Source organism: Phaenicophaeus curvirostris, chromosome 2 (genome assembly GCF_032191515.1).
Source record: "Phaenicophaeus curvirostris isolate KB17595 chromosome 2, BPBGC_Pcur_1.0, whole genome shotgun sequence".
NCBI classification, from domain to species: domain Eukaryota; kingdom Metazoa; phylum Chordata; class Aves; order Cuculiformes; family Cuculidae; genus Phaenicophaeus; species Phaenicophaeus curvirostris.
Genome location: NC_091393.1, coordinates 91059589 through 91079478, shown reverse-complemented (window position 1 = coordinate 91079478; position 19890 = coordinate 91059589). Strand labels below are relative to the sequence as shown.

Sequence of the window (19890 nt, the reverse complement as noted above, 5' to 3'; positions counted from 1 at the left end):
ATTTCCAGATTTTCATCACCATTTTTATTACAATAACTGCTATTTTTTTAAAATAAGTGGGTTCTGGCTTGCTGCTTATAATCTTTTTGATATGCCACATCATTGAAGAAAATGTAAAAGGATAAAGCATCGCTTGTCTTCATTCTACTTCTTTATGCTAATCATCTAGATGCCGCTTGGCTTGAGATGTGCCCTGATGTACCTACAGAGCACAACCATTTTCCTACATGTATGTAGAGTAGTTTTTGTCTCAATCAAATCTCTCACTTTCACCATTACAAAGAAAACTGAGCAATAACAGCTTAACAAATCACTCATTGTCAAGCCCCTGTATAATTTTCCCTAATGTTCAGCTTCCACATACCTCCAAAATGTTATAAATGGATAAACTCTGTTGAGAGTCACTAAATTAAAAAATTTTCACTACTCTCATTATGCTCATTATTACTATCTAAAACATAATTAAACATCAGACAAGTTACTTTGCCCTGGAGCAAATGATATTATTTTCCCATTTCACCTGTTTGTAAACTGAGTCAGAGAAAGGTCAGTTAACATTTCCAAAGTGATCTCTGTTTTGACTAAGTCCATTTTAGAACGCTGACTCAAGACAGACATGTCAGGAGCTGCAGAAATGTCCCAGTTCTCAGATAACCAGGTCTAACATAACTCCAACCAGACAATCAAAGATCTGGTCACCCCAAAATCAAAAGTATCTGGCCACGAGTCTTCAGGTAATCTCTATGAACACCACTACCATAGAAGGTAGAACCCAAATATTTTATTCAAGAGCACAGAATTTCAGATTTATCAGTAATACCAATCTATCAGAGTTAATTAATACCACAGAGCCACAGAGAAGCTTTGATGATTCTGCAAGTTAGCTATAAAAAGAAATTAAAGCAAAGCAAATGTCCTGACGACGTACCTGTGGTTTCTGAAGTTGACAGTTTGTACCTAAGAAGACCAAATTGCCTTGTGTCCATATTTTCTCTGTAGCTTGGGGTTGTATTGTAGTACTAAAAATAAAATACTCTCAAAATATTTAAGCTGGGGTCTCTCTGTGCTTTATTTTTAACTTTCTAATAAGCAGTCAGACTATGGCTTCATGAGTTAAACTGATGGTTAGCCAAAGTGCTTAGATAGCTGTTAAATCAGTCAGAAAAATGCATTAATCCAAACCAGAAGCAACAAAACCAAAACCTCTTGTACGGAGACCTGCATAAAGGCTGCAGGGAGAACATTTTTTTCCTAGTGAAACCTGGTTTTCTATAGAGCCTGTGCACCCTGGGTTTTGGCTAGAAGGTGGTGTCCTACAGCTGGGGTGGAGCTGCTGGCTCTAGCACTGGCAGTCTTACATGGCTCCCGCTGTGGAACAGGCACAGGTCTGAGGGCTGGGAGTGCTGCTAGGCACAGCAAGGACTGGAGGAGATTATTAAATTCTCCAAAAGAGTAAAATAACTCTTATCTGTCTTGCATGGTACAAACTGAAAAAATGCTCTTCTATCATGGAAGTAAGCTCCTGAAAACATCCTCAAAAGATCTACTTTGAGTCAAACAAAATGCTTCATTTTATTCCTAGAAGTTTTTTTCTATTTATATTGTATTGTGCTTCCAAATGAAACACCTGACTATGCAAATGTGAAAACAATTTTACATCATTTTTTTCTCATCATGCTTTATTAGTCAAATCAGCATGAAGCCGTGAATGACAAGTAGTCTCACAACTACTTTGAGGGTAGGGAAGAGGAAGAGAAGAGAGAGACAGAGCAGAAAAAGGAAAGCACAAAGGGGTCTAGAGGGAGCTTTAAAATCATTAGTGTCATAGTAGAGGACAGGGAACAGTTCCTCATTCTATCTCTTCCGATAAAAGAATTAAGGGGTATCAAACAATACTAGCACATTCAAAACAAGAAAGGCACCTCTTCCGACACAGCTGGCTACTAACTTTCAGATCTCCTTGTCATGGATCTTATGAACTTTTTAGTTTTAGCTTTTAGGAGATTCCAAAGGTACCAGGGCAAAGTCACGGAAGAAAACCACACAGAAGATTATGAAACACCAGCAAACTGCTTCTGATCCTTTTGCCCAAATTGGTTAGGTGCCAGGAGATTATTCCAAAAAGTACTGTGACACTTTCATCCTGCACTTGTGCTGTCATCTAGGCAGTACCGCTTGACACTGTCCAACACCAGATACCTGGTTAGATGGACCTCTAAGAAGAGCAATCTCTTTCTGCTTGTTCTTGTGCTCTTAAGGAAGTTGAGTAAATACTTGTTGTAAGATACCAACCCAGCTAGAGCCACATAGCTGTGTATTCCACAGTTACTATCCTGGACCACGCTCTTTATTTTTGTTTTACATAACCAACAGGAAAGCAGAGAACTTGCTTTCAGTTTTCTCTTCAGCAAGTAATTTCACTGGCTTTGCAAAGCTACATTCCTCCTCAAATGAAGGTGGTTTAGAAACCACAGCATTCAAATATATTCTCAAAAGATGTGCTGGTAAAAACGCAAGCACAAGCAATCCCATTTATCAGGACAAACTGAATGATTGCATGCACAGTTCTGGAGCACAATGGCACCAAAGCCATGCATGCTAATGCTTGCAGGCAGAAACAAATACAAAGTAACCTTGGAGTTGCCTCTGCCACCAAGTGTGAACTATAACATTATAAGTCAGGTTTTCATCAGGTTCAAGCTTGCACATCTTTAAATGTTTTAGGGCAAAGAAATTATCTGCACTTACCATGTTCAGGTACAATTTACGTTGCTTAACTATTACATCAGAAATTCAGCAGACTGAAAATATACTTTGGACTTAGTAAGGAGGAGTACATAATTCCCAAGAATGTGATAAAGAAAAGGTAACTAACATAAAAACCACAGACACCAGTTTCGGCAACTGCGTAAATTAAAAATTACAAAGACTTTCAGTGAGGAAAGAAAGAGAAAGCAACTCAAAGGCAGTGATTTAGACTTAACAGACTTCATCTTGACATGTAAAATGACTCCTATACGTTGCTCTGTAATCTCGAAATTCTAACAGGATGATACAAACCCTAGACGAGAGCTGGAAGTATGCAGCATATTTCCCTGCAAGCTCTTTGGACCCTACTCCAAACCTACTCCTTCTGCGCAGGAGGAGAAGCCAGAAAAAGATGTGATTTATTTATTTTTAATGGTTTACAGATCTATTATTTCTCACTAAGCAAACATAGCACCTGAAAAGCTATGTGCAGCCTCCTAGACTTTATAAAAATCTTTTGTCACTCTAATGCTTATAGGCAGTGCACTGCCATCATACAAAAATCCGAGAGGAAAGCAGAAAGCTGCTGCAACAGGCATGAAATTTATACGAGCGATTGTTATTTGCACCACAAAAAAAAAGAGGCTCAACAGAACAATAAAAGATTGCAGGAGCATCCCATTGTGATTTTCAATAGAATAAGTAATACTTAGTATTCAATCAGATATCTTTACAGTAATGCGAAAGAAGAACGCAACACAAAGGCACTTACTACTCAGGCTGACGCACTAGGTTGGGAAGAAAATCACATTTCTATTTTTGCTCTCTGTGACGTTGAGTACATGGGGCGCATGTAAGCCTAACAACTACCGTTTACTGGCTGCAAACATTTAGCAGGCACAGCGACAAACTCCTCATTGTATCTCTGCAGAGCCAATGCCATGAAGGAGATCTAGCGTCAGGAGCAGAAGCTGCTTACCTCCTCACACTGTGAGCGGGAGGCATGCCCACTGAGCAGCCCCACCTTACTAGCTGCTTGGGTCTCGCAGCTCATTCTCAGGGCAAAGAGGGCTACACTTGACATGGGATCCTGTTAGCATCCCAGGAAAGTGGGAAGCTGCAATGGGCTGCAGCAAGCAAGGGACTCCTGCACAGTCTTTTCCCAATTGCTCTCCTCTTGGACATGGCTTGAGAACTCGCTGTGGATTCCTGGCTGTCACTGTCACTAAAGATTAAGGAAAAGGTCTTGAACAACCTACTCTAGGTGACACTGCTTAAGCATGGGAAGGTTGAAAAGACGACTTCCAGAGGTCCCTTCCACCCCAAACAATCTGTGACTCGGTAAACAAGTGGACTGAGAGAAGAGTCACCATGGTACAAGGGATGCTAGCACGTTCCTCTATGCTGTATCTGAGCCTGTTATTACAGATGACTTATAGGTGTTTTCACACCCCAGAGAAAGATGGTTAGTGGAAGCTCACTATGGGAAAACACAGCCAGCCCTTGATCTGCTCTGGGGGAGGGTCCTGGGAAACAGAGTACCACAGCTGGGTACAGCACCAACCAAATTGTCCTTGAAGGTTCGCAGACTGGACACCTCTTCTCTAGGTAATGAATTTTCAATCTCAAAGGAAGAATTCAAAAGAAATAATTATTTTAATGCAGTGGCTGCACTGGAGACAGCAGAACTGTGTTCTTTGGAGCTCCTTTAGGGAGACAGTGCTCTGCCTCACCGTCTGAGTTGTACCCAAACCTGGCAAAGACTCTAGTTCCAGCCAGCCCACAGAGAAACCTCTAAAGGACACAGTGCCCTACTATATCTTGAGGTCAAAGTCAAGTTGCCACAACGGCACAAAGCAACAGTGAAATTAAATTTCAGCCTCTCACACTTTGAAACTTTATCATCAGATAAATGACATCACCATAAATAAGGCAGTGTGGATGCCTATAATTAAGTCAAGGTCAGTCATCCCTACATACAGCTCCCCAGCTAAGCATAGGATTGTGATTAAAAAGATAGTCAGAGATTTCTGCAATTCAAGATTTCAAATTATAGTTTTTAGTGATGTGTTGCTAAAACACACACTAATACTATGCAAAACTGGCTATAAAATGCAGGTTTACTTTGTAGATTTCTAGTCTAAGGGGTATTATGGCTTGCTGAAAGTGCCACTTGACTGACAAGCTTATTTGCAGGATCTAGCTTACAGAGAAGCTACCCAGAAAGTGTCTAGGTATCTGGACTAGGTGTCTGGCTGCCTGCATTTAGCTCCTGGGTCTGCCACAGATTTTCTGTGTGAACCTGTGCAAGTTGTTTAATGTCAAAGGATCAGAATAAGGAAGATGCAGAGTGAAATTATTAATAATATAAGTGACTTTTATGACTGACTAGACCCTGACAGGCTTAGAAAAACCCACAAGCTACTGAATTCCTTTGTAACTTCCAAGTCTTCAGACAGAGAGATTAGTTATGCATCACTACAACAGGAATCATGCATCCTCTGCCTTAACCTTTTTTCCTTCAGACCAGTATCTTTGACATCCTGTCTGCTCTTTGCAGGCAGCAGTAGGCAAGTCTGCGGTTTTCAGTTTGCTAGGGATATTTTACTTTTACAGAACTGAAATAATGAAATACTATTATCACAGCCAACTGCCCTCAACCCTCAGTGAGGCCACAAGTAAGCAGGAACTTTTCAGCACCTTGCAGTAGCATTCATTGCTACCCAAACCCAACTGTTTGAAATGAGTCTGGAGTTGGAATAGTGTCAGACAAGTAAATAGACATCACTGGTGTATTTTGCTTTTTGAGACATAACTCTTCGAGATGAAAACAAAATGAGCTTATTCCCGTTGGCACAGAGAAGTCAATTCATCTGCTCAGGAACAGCCTGTACCATAAGTAACACTTTGACTACTTCAGCTGTCTGACAGATGCTATTCTGTCTTCTCTGATGCTGAGCTTATTTTCTCATCTCAATTCATTCTTTATTAGAATATAGACTGACACGCAATGCACAATTTCTAATTACTGTAGTCCACCAATGTGAATCCTCAGTACCATAACCTTCTGTGATAACAGTATATACAACCTCAACTTTTCACTGAATTCCCAAGGAATGTAAAATCTTGCTTAGTTTCCCTTTTTCTCCATAACTCCATAACTTCTAGGAGTATGTTAAAACCATTTAAGTTCTAGGGGGAAATCCTTGTAAAATCCCTCGTCCATTGGTACGGTATCACTTCATACTGTAAAGATAAAGTCTACTTGTGCAAGACAAATTTCTCTTAAAGGTCAGAAATACCAACAGAAAAAGTACCTTCACAGACCTTTTAAACCTTCAGACTAAAGTTGATGGCTCTTTCCCTGGCCTTTTCTAACAAAAATAATGCTACACATGCAAAAAAATTAATGTAAATACATAGTGAAAAGTGAGAATACCCAAATCTCCCCCAAAAAGAGGAGAGACAAGGCATGTTAGTCATGCTGCCAGATGTCCTAGACAGGGGGCAGACCCTACACTAAAAATGTAACTGAATGACCTGTCCAGAATCAGGGAAAGGGACACGGAAGAATGGCAGCACTCCACAGGGCTGGTAGACCAGAGACAGGGAAAAAGGTAGAAAGAGATGACAAACAGTTTTTTCACAGTGAAAATTACATGCAACAGTTGAATCTATCAGCTTGTTGCTGCCCAAACCAGGGAGACATCACTAAACTGCCTTCCACTCCAGCTCCTTTCTCATCCCTGCTTCCCAGCCACCTCTTGCCCCCTCCTGATACCCAAAGGTGTTCATCAGACTGGAACCCACATGACCCATCCCCTCTCTTTTTGCTAGGTCAGTGAACTGAATGGGCCTACAGATGGGGTCTGAAACAGTGTCAGAGCTGCTGGACACAAAATAAATTACATATGTATGCAGCCAGAAACAGGGAAAAGGAGACAGCAGGAATTCCTCTCTCTCAGCCACTGAGGAGTACCAGATCAGGTCAAGTCACCTCACATAATTTTAAGTTACTTGAATCTACTCAAGTACCAAGAATATAAATTGTCTTTCAAAATAAGCCTGTAAGCCTTGATATAAGAATATCAACCTGCAAATCCAGCCCTCTCTGGAACTTTTTGTATTAATGGTATGTTCCAGAATTACACATAGGAGAATGCATTTTTAGGAGACTGCAGAATTACTTGAGTGCAGAAAAACTATCACTCTGAAAAGCATACAGAATACTTTCCTACCATTATGAAATGTGATCCATTCTTCATTGTTCAACTGAGATGCAAAGCTGTTTTTTTTATTGTGAATTACTAACATCCTTATTTCTATAAATACATAAAAGCTTCACTTACTCTCAAAAATCTTCTTAGGTATGAGATCTCGTGGAAGGAGTTGCATGAATGGCTCCTTACTTTTTCCAGAAAAGTGGAATGCCTAACAGGGCAGCAAGAATGACAATAGGTCTCCAGCACCAAAGAAATGATCACAGATAATGAAGAAGGAAGTGTTCTAGGGGAGGAATGCAATTCAGAGATGACTTCAAAGTGACTTCCTTGCAGTAACCAATATGATTAAGGGAAAGTTGAACAAAGATAAAAAAAATGAAACAAAGAGAACGAAGATTAAAGAGCTACCAGGAATGGAAAGGACAGAAGTTAAAAGCAAAAATAAAAGTGATTATCTATATTTCTTAATCACAAAGTACCGGGAGATTTAATGAAAAAAGATGTGTCAGTGGTTTGAAGAGATGTCATCCTTGCTGTGTTTGTCCCAAGAGTCAAACTGATTACCTGGAATCATCATTGGGAAGAGGAAAGAGCAAGTTTACTCTTGTTCAGCTCAGGTCGACCAGTAGGTGTCATGGCAGTCAATGATATCGTTGTACAGCAATTTCAATCCACGCAGTTATCTAGTTTGAAGAAAGCTAAATTATGGTAGTTAAAATAAATTTGGTTTAATTGGGAAAAAAAAAGAAGATGAAGTCAGAAGTCATTAGTCTTTTCTATGACTTTCTATGAGAAATTTCAAGTATCCTTAAAGAGCTTAGAAAAATTGCAAACCAAACAGATTGCCAAACAGGTCAGCAAATATCACCACTCTTATGCCTGCACTTAGGGCTTTAGTGAGGCATTAAATACTCCGTTCTGGCACAGGTAAAAAGAACTGAGATGCTTGCTGCCCCCTCCCCAGTTGTATTAGGCAGTCTAACTGGCATGCAGGGCTGAGGTTTGTTCCCAGACATACCTGGTCTGTGAACTACAGCTAGCAACTGTCAGGCTGTAATAGTATGAATGTAAAGCCAGAGCAGTAAGGATCACAGAGGGAAGAGAATTTCAAAGCAATTTTTAAAATTCTATACTTCAAAACAAATGGAAAACAAACACATCTAAGAGAGCTCCTTGGTTTTGGCTTCCTCTTCCCTGCTGCATTTGCTCCAGGAGCAAAACTTTGGGCTAAATGGTTTTTTACTAGCCTTCCCCAGCACTAAGGGAAGCAGATGGGCTCTAATCATGCTCTGGTATAGCAGAAGAAGAGAAACATATGATAGCATCCCCCATCATAAACCTGCCTTTATGTTTGTCAGTCAGCTGTGCACATATAAAGTGATCATGACTTTGTTTGGCATTTCCTCTGGAACATATGGTGATTTACTATGCAGTTTCCAGCATGTATTGATACTGTTTTGAATGGTACTAAAATCCTTCTCTACTACATGCACAAACATAAATATGTCTTCTATGTTTACGGGCATGTCTACCTGATAGTAGAAGAGCCCTGCCAATAGCTATACAGCAGCTGCTGAAAGCCCTCATACCCAGAAATTTAAGTGGGAGGAAATGGCTTATATTTTGGGGGAGTCCATGCCAACTTGCTACAGAATAAGACAGCTTTAAACAGGTCACCTGTGCCCAGTGGACCCCCACTGTTTGGCTGAGCACACTAAATCATTTATGTTTATCAGCATCCAATCTGTTTATGCCTTGTCCCACTGAATACTGGGTTGCATAATGATCCAAAAATAGATCACTAAAATATGAAAATTATTAGACATACTTAATAATAATCTCTGCAGCTACAACATTTTTCATAGCAGACAATTGGCTGGAAGGTCACACAATTAACATCCAAGATGTGAGTCAGAGCAAAAACAAGGGAAGCTATAAGCAAGGCAGTTAAAAAATCCCACAGATTTAGGCAGTGCTCAGTTCATAACCAAGATACAGCAACTGTGACAACTGGATATTCAAAAACTGTGCAACCTTGGAACAAGTAACAGTTTTCTTTTCTCAGAAGTAACTGAAGTGATCATACAACAATTAATCTCATGCCAGAAAATACACTTCTTTGGTTTTTTAAATCACCATTAATCTGAAGATCTGAATGTGAAGACTTAAACTGAAGTTAGATTTAGCAGAGTCTGGGATTCCACTCAAATTTTGTAAAATCAAGAGAAATATCAAATAACATGATCTGTTAAACACTAAGATTGGAATTTTCTCTTATTGTATGTTCTTCTTAAAACAAAACAAGAAAAAAACACTAGATTGCCACTGCATTGTCTGCTGATATTTTTATAGTCATATTTGTAACACTCTTGAAACGCTTAGAAGAGGAAACATAGTTTGTCTTTTAAAAGACAGAAGTAATTCCAGTGAACAACCTTTAGCCTTTCATTTCTAGAGAAAATAACCATACTGCCTGCAAGATGCATCTCATCAAGAAAATGTAATTATGTACAATCATGGAATCATAGAATGGTTTTAGTTGGAAGGGACCTTAAAGATAATACAGTTCCAACACCCCTGCCACGGGCAGGGACACCTTTAACTGGATCAGGTTGCTCAAAGCCTCATCCAACTGGGCCTTGAACACCTGCAGTGACAGAGCACCCATGACTTCTCTGGACGAACTGCCTTTACATTAGAAGGAGCTCTGCTTCATCTTGCTTTTAAAAAGCTATTTCCATTTGCTGTTTTCAGTGCTGTTCTCAGTGCTGTTCTCACTCCACCTTCTTTAACACAAAGAAATCCTACCAGAATAAACCAACATACTGAAAATACATTTACTTCTCTGAGGAGAGAATAAACTACATACAGCAGATGTCCAGGTATTACTGCTTTTGCTTTATGCCAGAAGAACCTGGGATAATCAGGTGATAAAGACAGAATGAGAGCTGCTGTAAATCCGAACAGAACCAAAGTTAGAGGGGGAAAAAAAAGTACATCTACAGTTGCTGCTTTAGTGGTACAAGAACTAGAACTAATTAGGTGAATATAGGTTATTAATAGCACTTTTAGAGCCTGAAAAAGTGTTGTGCAAGGAGTCTGCTTTTAAATGTCTTATCTTAGAGTGGTTAAGCAAGCCAGACAAGAAGCACGCATAATTACTCAAGGTTCTTATGTTAGTGGTTCCCTCACCTGAGGCTCCTACACTTCTGCAAAAAGTTGCTGACTACTGAGAAAACTTACTAAGGACCAAGAATGACATCAATGAGTGTGCTTCAAAGCACCACATTCAGTCAGCAAAACATTGATTTCAACAATGGCCTTATCAAAACAGATTTATAACTTAAAATACACTATTCTTATCTTCACAAACCCTGCTCTAGATTCACCCAATGCTGTATGCGCACAGATCCCCACTAAAAGGAGGTAAGAAAAAGCTTCAGTGTTCTGCATTAAATAGGTTTCTGGAGAGAAGTCATAGGTAGCCTTGACTTGTCAATACGTAGTCTTGTAACGTGGGCTCTCACAATGTAACTCACTCTGAGTCGTAGGGGGGACAAATTCTCTGGAAAGCACAGGTTTCAAGGGAAATCAAAGCAAGCGTTCCTGCCTGGGCAGCAGCACTAGAATCATAATCAAGGAAATAAAAGGAGCTTGATGGAACCCTAACAAGCATGAGTCAATGTATTTCAGGCTTGTCTGCCATCAGGAAAGGCAGAGATGTTTTACCAGTGCCCAATAAAAAGAGCAGTTTAATTTCCAAAGTCTAGCAAGCAGCTTGTTCCAAATCTGTTGTTTGTTTCATTGGAGTATAAAACAAAATAAAAATTAAATCATTTGTCTGTTTCTCAGAATCACTTACGATGTCTAAAGGCAATTGAAGCTTTTTAATAGTAAACAAAGAATATTTATATTGCAAAACAATCTTTACCAATTAACATCATGCTATTAAAGACTTTCTGAAATCTCTTCTTGTTTCCCCTCTTTCTACATAAACTGCAAGTTACAATTTCTATACCTTAAAGAAAAAAATAGAATGGAAGCTTTCTAATGTAATGATGATTTGAATGTCCTAAGATAAGCATGTGGGAACAAAAGAGCGACTAATATTAGTTACCTTTATAGTACACCCATTATAAAGGTGATTTGTTTAGCTTATTGTTATTGTACTGAAAGGTTTCTTCTCACCCTAGTCCCCTAGTCCCATCTGCTCACTCTTGCCCTACTGACCGTGGAAAGTGTTGATTCAGCATTTACAAAACCAAAAAGGACTAGAAACGCCTAGTTAACGAAGGGTCAGAAAATTCTTAGAGAAGCGTTCTCCACTGATGTTAGATCCATTTTAGGAGTCTCCCAACCATGAGAACTACTCCTACCTGTTTGTTTGTTGTACAACTCCATAAACCCCAAAATATCCTGCACCAAACAGTGCAGGGTTTCAAAGCAACAGTTTGAACAATTTGTGCTAGAAACTGCCAAATAGTTCAGAAGACCAGTAATCCTTTGAAAAAAGCTTATTTTCTTCCAGATCAATTGGAGTTGACACTCCTACAGTAAAATCAACAACATTCACTGTCACATTGCCCTTTCAGAACATTTCTGAGTACTGTGGATACAAGATGACACGAGGCTGGAGCATGAATGTTGTCTTCTCTGCTGCTGCCCAAGCTGGTATCTCCAGCAGGCTCTAACTGGTCTTCACTGCACCTCTTCAGTGCATTAATACCACCATTCCCTTGCAGTTAAGCCGATCGAGTCACAGAATCACAAGGTTGGAAAAGACCCTCTGGATCATCAAGTTCAACCATGCCTATCAATCACTAAACCATGCCCCTCAGCTCCCCATCCACCCGTCTTTTAAACACCTCCAGGGAAGATGACTCAACCACCTCCCTGGGCAGCCTGTTCCAATGCCCAATGACCCTTTCTGTGAAAAATTTTTTCCTAATGTTCAGCCTGAACCTCCCCTGGTGGAGCTTGAGGCCATTCCCTGTCATCCTCTCCCCTGTCACTTGGGAGAAGAGCCCAGCACCCAACTCTCCACAACCTCCTTTCAGGTAGTTATAGAGAGCAATGAGATCTCCCCTCAGCCTCCTCTTCTCAAGGCTAAACAACCCCAGCTCTCGCAGCCACTCCTCGTAAGACTTGTTCGCCAGCCCCCTCACCAGCTTCATTGTTCTCCTCTGGACTCGCTCCAGAGCATCAACATCCTTCTTGTGGTGAGGGGCCCAGAACTGAACACAGGATTCAAGGAACGGTCTCACCCGTGCCGAGTACAGAGGGAGAATAACCTCCCTGGACCTGCTGGCCACACCGTTTCTGATACAAGCCAAGATGCCATTGGCCTTCTTGGCCACCTGGGCACACTGCTGGCTCATGTTCAGTCGGCAGTCAACCAACACCCCCAGGTCCCTCTCCTCCAGGCAGCTTTCTAGACAGACTTCTAGTCTGTAGCACTGCATAGGGTTGTTGTGCCCCAAGTGCAGGACCCGGCATTTGGCCTTGTTAAACCTCATGCCATTGGTCTCAGCCCAGCCTTAACATGCACGCTGTTTGTTCACACCTTGCACACTCCCGTAACACAACACAGTCCTATGGAAGGGATCCTGCCTAGCCCTGCTACCTGCCAGCATCTCTTCAGATGGAGTGAGGAGAGTGGAGAAAGAAATCGGAATCAGGAGAAAGCCAGATCTCTGAAAAGTCAGCCTTCTTTATGTTCGTCCCTACGCCCATCAGGGGCCATACCTGAAAAACCAAGCACCACTGACCTCTAGATCTCGTCCCAGAAGACCTGTTTGTTCACATGGGGCAGAACACCCCTACTCTTCCCTTCCTCAGGCTCTTGGCTGTGGGAAGGTGCTCTCACAACTCAGCAATATGGCACAGCTCATACAGCATGTCTATCAGCTGTCTGAGCAGACATGGCTGGCCCAGGTCACTTTCAAAGGCTTCTCATATGGTGTGGAGCTCACCTGCCGGTGGACAGAACAAAGCAAAAAACACACATGCAGAGTAAATCTCAAGGGGAAATGTGACCTGACAGCACGCTCAGGCAGGGGCAGGCAGCATGGTGTACTGAGACTGGCTCAGCACATCCCAAGTACACACACAGTTGCCAAGTGAGTCTGGGTAGTCTGGCAAACGGACATTCAGCATGCATCCAGCAACTGTGGAGCAGCAGCCTTCAGCTTGGTCACATGCTGTTTCTCTCAGGTAGGAGGGTTGAAAGATGCAGGTTATCTATTCTGGCCCTTAAAGGACCTTTGTCACTCATGCTCGCATGGGAGGAGCAGGATCAGTCATGCACTATTCAGGTTACCACATAGAAATACCAAGTGAGATTGCTTTTGACAATCACAATGGCACAGGAACAGCAGCACGACCTGCCCGGTGGGAGAGATGGGCTCCAGATCCATGCCACACAGCTTTTGAAGAAGCATGTTGGGTACCCCTGATTCTACAACATTTGGTGGCAGTAGCAAGACATGATGCAGCCTGAACCACTGTGGTCTTAGGACAGACTTTTTAGAAGGCACTGTGTTGGTAAGGTTAGACTAGGGTACTAGAGCAACCTTGGAGACCAGGTCATACAGATAGCTGAGAAAACACCTTAAGTGCAGTAAAATCACTAGAATTTGCTCCTGACTTCTTAATCTCCTACTGTTTGTAGCTTTAATAATATTCCACAGGTATCGAGAGAGCATTGCTGTATTGCAGCTTCTGTCAGAAGGAAGGCGTAGCATATAGGCTGCCAAATGATGTAATCAGAAGGGGTTTCCTTGGTGGCCAGCTAGGGGAAAAGCTGATGAATAAGAGAGTTTGAGGCTGCCTTGTATTGCTTTAATTGTGTCCACCTGATCTAAGAAAACGCTGAAAGAGAATGAAATGCCTCTGTCCCCAGTCACTTACTGCTGTCCTATAGTCTTGTGGATCACACGACCAGCTGCTCCATTTATCCATTTCTTTCCACTCATCTCCATGGAGAGATACCAGATGCTCCACTCCTTTTCTCTCCTGCCTCTTTCTCTGTTTAACTCGCTGATGTATTAAGCAGTTGTCTTTGTACGTGCCGTATTCAACAGCGGAAAACAGACAAGCTTGTGTTCCAAGTACCATTTTTCTAGTCTTCTCTTAGCAACCTTGTCCTTGTTTTTGCTCACTCAGTGGCTTCCTCTAGCATATTTTGTATGTACTATTAAATACTTATTATTCATAGTATGGCTTGCCTTTCAGACAGAGAGCAGATATAAAGGCTTCATAAGACCATAGCACAAAATAAAAGTGTATTCTTCCACTACACCTGGCTTAATTCAACATGCTATGGCTACCTGCTGCAGATCTTCAAAGTTCTTCTACACTGTCTAGAGCATATGGCCAGAAAATCCTAGTTCCATTCCTCATTATCACTGAGGAACACTTTACAATCCAGCAAGTCACTTAACCCTCTCCATTTGAGTTTCTCTTCACATAAGGACAATAGATTATCCTATGTCTTATAGAAAAATAAAGAAATAAAACCCCATATGAAATCTTTGGATGAAGTGCTCCACTTATATATCTTAAAACGTTCAGTAAAGAAACTCCAACATGTAGGAAAATGACAATATTATTAAAGGTAGTCTGGCGGGGGCCTTGTAATTCTACAAAATATGCCTTTCTGAACAGCTCTGTGGTGACAATGATGGCGTTTGGAAAATCTTACTGACTGGAAAATGTGATGAACCAAGCAATATGCCATATTTCATGACAGATTTTCAGAGAGCACAGTAAGAAACACCCTCTTAGTATTTTTGAAGTTATGTTTTCATATCACTAACAAATACGCTAGATACCTTAAAAACAATAAAGCAATAACAAATTTTAGACAAACTGTCAGAAATTTCTGAAATACATTACAAGCCAGAAGCCAAAAGTTGTTCAAACTCCCTTCAGGGCTGCATCTACGTAACAGGATGGTTTGGGTATGAATTATGAAGGTCATTTATGAACCTGATTGTCACAAGCAAATTACAGTTTTGAATGTTACCGATAAAGACCATCATAATGCTTTTATGTTAAAGGATAGAACTGTTCCCAAATGACATCCCAAATAAAAGCTTTTCATTATTACTTTCTCCATTTACTCCAATGAATTTGTCATTGGACTAAATGTGAATCACCTCTTCCAGAAATGGCACAGAATAATCACTGAAAGCATGTAAGCTACTGAACTACCCCTTACAAACAACCTTTAGTCCTACAAGACGTGCTGCTTGAGCAATTTGAAAAATGCAGTCAATGGAAATCAAAGGCTAATAGTATATTTCTAGACTATATCACAGTTCTAATAGCAAAGCCAATATCCACTTGTTTGAGCTAACGTGATTTTCTTCCTCTTTTATTGCTTTGTATCTTCACATGGGCAAAGGCTACAGCATCCTCCTATTTCATTTCTAGTGCAAACTAGCTGATCAAGTATGTGATGAAAGTCAATAGCAATTTTGTTTTCATTAATCAAGATAATAACTGGCTACAGACAACATCTTTCCTGTTATTCAGAAAACAATTAATAATTTAACAAATTGCCTGTCTCCTTACTTAGAGGAAGACTGCAACATGCCTCACTTCTGCAACAGGGCAAAGAGTGATGCAGTTTATATGATTTATTCAACTTTTGTACAAAAACCCAAAAATCAATCTTGAAGACTGGAGAGACAGATCTATTTATTCAGGTCAACCTAGGTATACTGTTAGCTCTTTTTAAAGGGTAACATCCTGAGGTTTTTGTGGGGTTCTTGTTTAGGACTGGGGTTTTTTTTAAGTAAAAAAGGAAAAAAGTATTTCAAAAAAGGGCACATAATTTTGATTTTCCACACAAAGACAATGCTTAGGGCAGTTTACAAAGTAAATAATCCAATATGTTACAAAATTATTTTGGCAGAAATTTTCTTGGATATTCTGATGTCAGCTGTGTAAATGAATGCTAAAATAATGTTGTTGTGTGGTATACTTATTACAGGGCATATGGGAGAAATGGCCTAACGTGAAGTTTATCAGCATGGCAGAACCACATTCTTTTTAATTTTAAGATGACGGCAGAGTATCTGTAGATGAATTGCAAGAAAAGGCCAGGTGGGCTGGCTGCACGGCTCCTGGGGACACATGCTGGGGACCTGTTATAGATGTGGTTTGCCAAAGTCAAAAGGATTTGGGACAAGGCACGTGTCGAGTGTTTTCCTTTCCATATTTGGAAAAGACCCCACAAAATGGTGACAAAACGAAGCACCATCTAAGTATAAGGGAACAAAAGCACGTAGTATTTGAATCTCAAATATTACTTTAATTGAGTGTCAGGTTTTTACATTCATAATGCTGTACTAATTAAAAATGCATTTATCAGACTTAGCTTCTCATAAAAAGCTGTTGAAAACATTATGCAGTCTCACAGCTGCATAGAGAAATGATTGGATTTGGACCTGTGGTTTATTAAGATCGCTTCCTGCCCAGCTGTACAGTTGTTTGTGGATAACACTATTCACACTCCAAGTCCTCTATGGGCAGGTTTTTGGACACTGAGTATACTCAGGGTAGCCTACCACTGTATGTTCCTGCTTCAGTTGTGGGAGGTATTACTGAACTCAGAATATGTAGATATAAATGCCCTCACAAAAGATACTGAACTTCACATCACATTTTGAAAGTAATAAGTAGAAAGAGAAAATGAATGAGGACACAAAAAAAAAAAACAACAATAACAAGGAGAATACTGACCGTGTTTTCAAGCGGAGCTGAGTGCAAGTCCCCTCTGCAGTCTGCTAATTTAGAAAAAATACTCTAAAAATGCTTACTACGTTCATTTGCATAGCACTTTGACATTTTATATCACTGTCAGGTATCACATTTCTATTTGAAAATCTAAATCCAAATAGTGTTTGACATGATAATGCATTTCCTTTTGAGGAAGTTTGAAGAAAACCCCAGTTGCCTGCTGCAGCACTAATACCAAAGCAAGAGGAGCTGATTCATGATCCTATACTCAAAGTATTTCAATAAGTCCTTATAATGAGCCACAGACCAACAAAACGCTCTCATTACCGCTTGACTTTAGCTGCAGCAACAGGCAGTAGATATGGGCATAGCAAGTGATTGGCAACGTGCCCTATCAAGTTTTGTTTGCAATTGGTTCATTCCCATGACGGTAAAGCTTACTGGATTTCAAACTCCACAACTTTCAAAAGGCCACACCTAGTAGTTACTCCACTTTACATCCAGCAATCAAATACTTCAATGTCACGCGAGAATGGGCAGCAGCCTGTAAAGCAGGTTGACATTAGACACCACACTAGCTGTGTCACTCTTGCAGCAGGCTGGAGACTAAGAAATGTGGTACACTTCTGGCCGTATTCCCCCAGCACCGTGCTTGTTCAAAGGAAATGAGAAGGCTAATTCTCAAGGTTGGATACAGTTGTCTAAAGATGCAGGACAGTTTGACACAAATACTGGGGCACCGCCCAGTGTTCATAAATCGAGCTGGGAGATTGCTTTGTTTCACACAAAATCTTAGCAGCACATGTCACTTTTAAGGTCAGCTACTTGTTTCATGCCCATTATAATGCATGTCAATTAGAACCCCTGGAGAAGCTGCGGAGATGTGGCTGAGGTATGCAACGAGGAAAAGGACCTCCTTTGTCTCTCTGTCCAAGAACTCACAGTTACAGTAAAGTCCTCAATATTTAAGCAAGAAAACAGAGGACTTGTAGAAGGTTTGGTCTGGAGCAGGGATCACAAAGTCTTTACACAACATTAGCAGTAACCTCCAGAATTTGATTTTTTTTTTAATAGGGGGTAGTTTTTTCAGCTTTCGTTGGAGTCCTGAAGAAAGGACTAATCTGATCACTTGGATTATAAAGCTTGATATAGGTTTGCCATTGTAACTCAGCTTTCATATTGCACAGCTATCTACATTCTTTCTCCTTCACAGAGTGCCTTGAATGGGTTGTGTTTGGATTTGCAGTCCTATAAACTGGCTTTTAGTGAACTTAGAGAAGACCAGAAGATCAAAGCTGTTACGCCAGAAAATCACTCCTTTTAGTAAGAGTTTGTCCTAGAGTCGACTGCTTCCCAGACCACAGACATCAGAGATCACTTTTAGAGTTAAAAATAATTAATAGAGGAGGGTATTAGGTCACTGGTCTGTCTTTTGCTTGGTCAGTAATGCTTCACAGTGCATGAAACATCATGGTGTATCAGCAAATACAATCACCAGGGCATAGAAGTTACCAAAGCATTGATATAATTAGTGCAGTTATAATGTATGATAAAATGTGGAGCACACAGGCAAAAAAAGCCTAGGCAGCAGCATCTGCACATTAGAAAAAGTGTATAATGTTTCAATTACTTGAGAGATACAGCAGTAGGCCAGTCATTTTATTTATATATACACACACACACACACACACACACACAGGGATGACAGGCACCAATAAAAATATCTTTTATATTTTAAATCAGAGTTTTTTAAACTATGTCCACTTGGTCACTGTAAGCAGTAGAAGACAGACCTCAAGACTGGAAAGAAAGGGTAGGAAGCCTTTGGATTCCCACAGAATGTCCCCTTCCTCTTCACCAGCATGGTCCAAAAGCAGTTTAATGTACCTCCGTACACTGAACTGTGAGCAGGTGGTAATGCATAATACACATATTGAAAATGAGAATAATAAACTTCATAGAAAGGCTCCTTTTCAGCCTCCCTTGTGTATCCATTTTACACTCCTATTTATCTAAGTCAACACAAGAGTAAGAAAAACAAGTTTAAACTAAGGACTGATCCTTCCTATTATAAAAATACTAGTGAGTGTTGTACTGTTTTCACAATGAAGACCAGAGTACTAGACTTAATAAGAGCAGTTACACTGTTGATCGTCTTGTGTCTCTGGTGGTGGGCCAGCATTCAGAATTTCCCTACTTACTAGGAAATTATTTTCTATTTCAGAAAGGCTTAGGGGGGCTATTCTAGGAAATCCTCATTCACACTAAGTAACCTTTATCTATACTAAAATTATTTCTATGCTTTAGTTTATGTGGGTGCAGGAGGTTAAAAATCAAAGTAATGCATTTTCTTGTGTTGGGATAAACAAGATGACGTGGGTGGTTGTGTGTGTCAAAAATGAGAGAAAACCCTTTTATTACTTATCTGAAAATAGTTTTTAAAAAGCACAATGTGCATGTTAGCTATTTTTTTAAGGATTAAAATCGTCTGAAAACAATTCTTACTTTAATTCACCATCAGCCCTGTTAACTGTATTTTTCATCTACTTGGAATAGCTCCACCATATATGGAAAGACTTTATGAAGACTCTACAGACATTGAAAAGCTCAGATTTTTTTTTTCTTTTATATTTAAGGCTGAGTATTTTATGGGTCATTGGGAAAAGAACCCTTTCAAAAACAATTCAAGTAGGTCTACTCAAAGTGTGCTAAAACAGACAAAATATCAACTCTGTCTCTGGATTAATGAATGAAGTGCTCATGAACCTCAACTTCAGGATGAACAGAGCTTGTTCCATTTGCCACATCTTTTTCCCAAGTATCAACATACAATTGGAATATCTTCCATTGACATAACATTGACAGAGTTTTCTACACTTAGAAAACACATTGGGAAATAGATAAAATTTTATAAATTGAGTCTGTACAAATTTAATTTCTAATTCAGTGATGAAAAAGCAAATGATCATTAAGTATTTAGTAACCAGTGTGGAAAAACCTATAAATCTCTGATAACACAGAACAGGAAATATTTTCTTAGCGAAAGTACTTCAAGGCAGTTATGGTTTTAGCATCAGCTTCATAAAAGAATCATATTCTTACATTTTCAGATGAATTGTAATTCCAAATTCACTCTTACCAGCTCTTACATCAATTTATTTTATTGACGGTT

General features: G+C 40.0%; 1 protein-coding gene across 2 annotated transcripts in view; it reads right to left on the bottom strand.

Annotated features, from left to right (window-relative positions):
- KCNH1 (potassium voltage-gated channel subfamily H member 1) overlaps positions 1 to 19890 on the bottom strand; it is a 192464-nt gene that overhangs the window by 56332 nt on the left and 116242 nt on the right. The window lies entirely within an intron of this gene.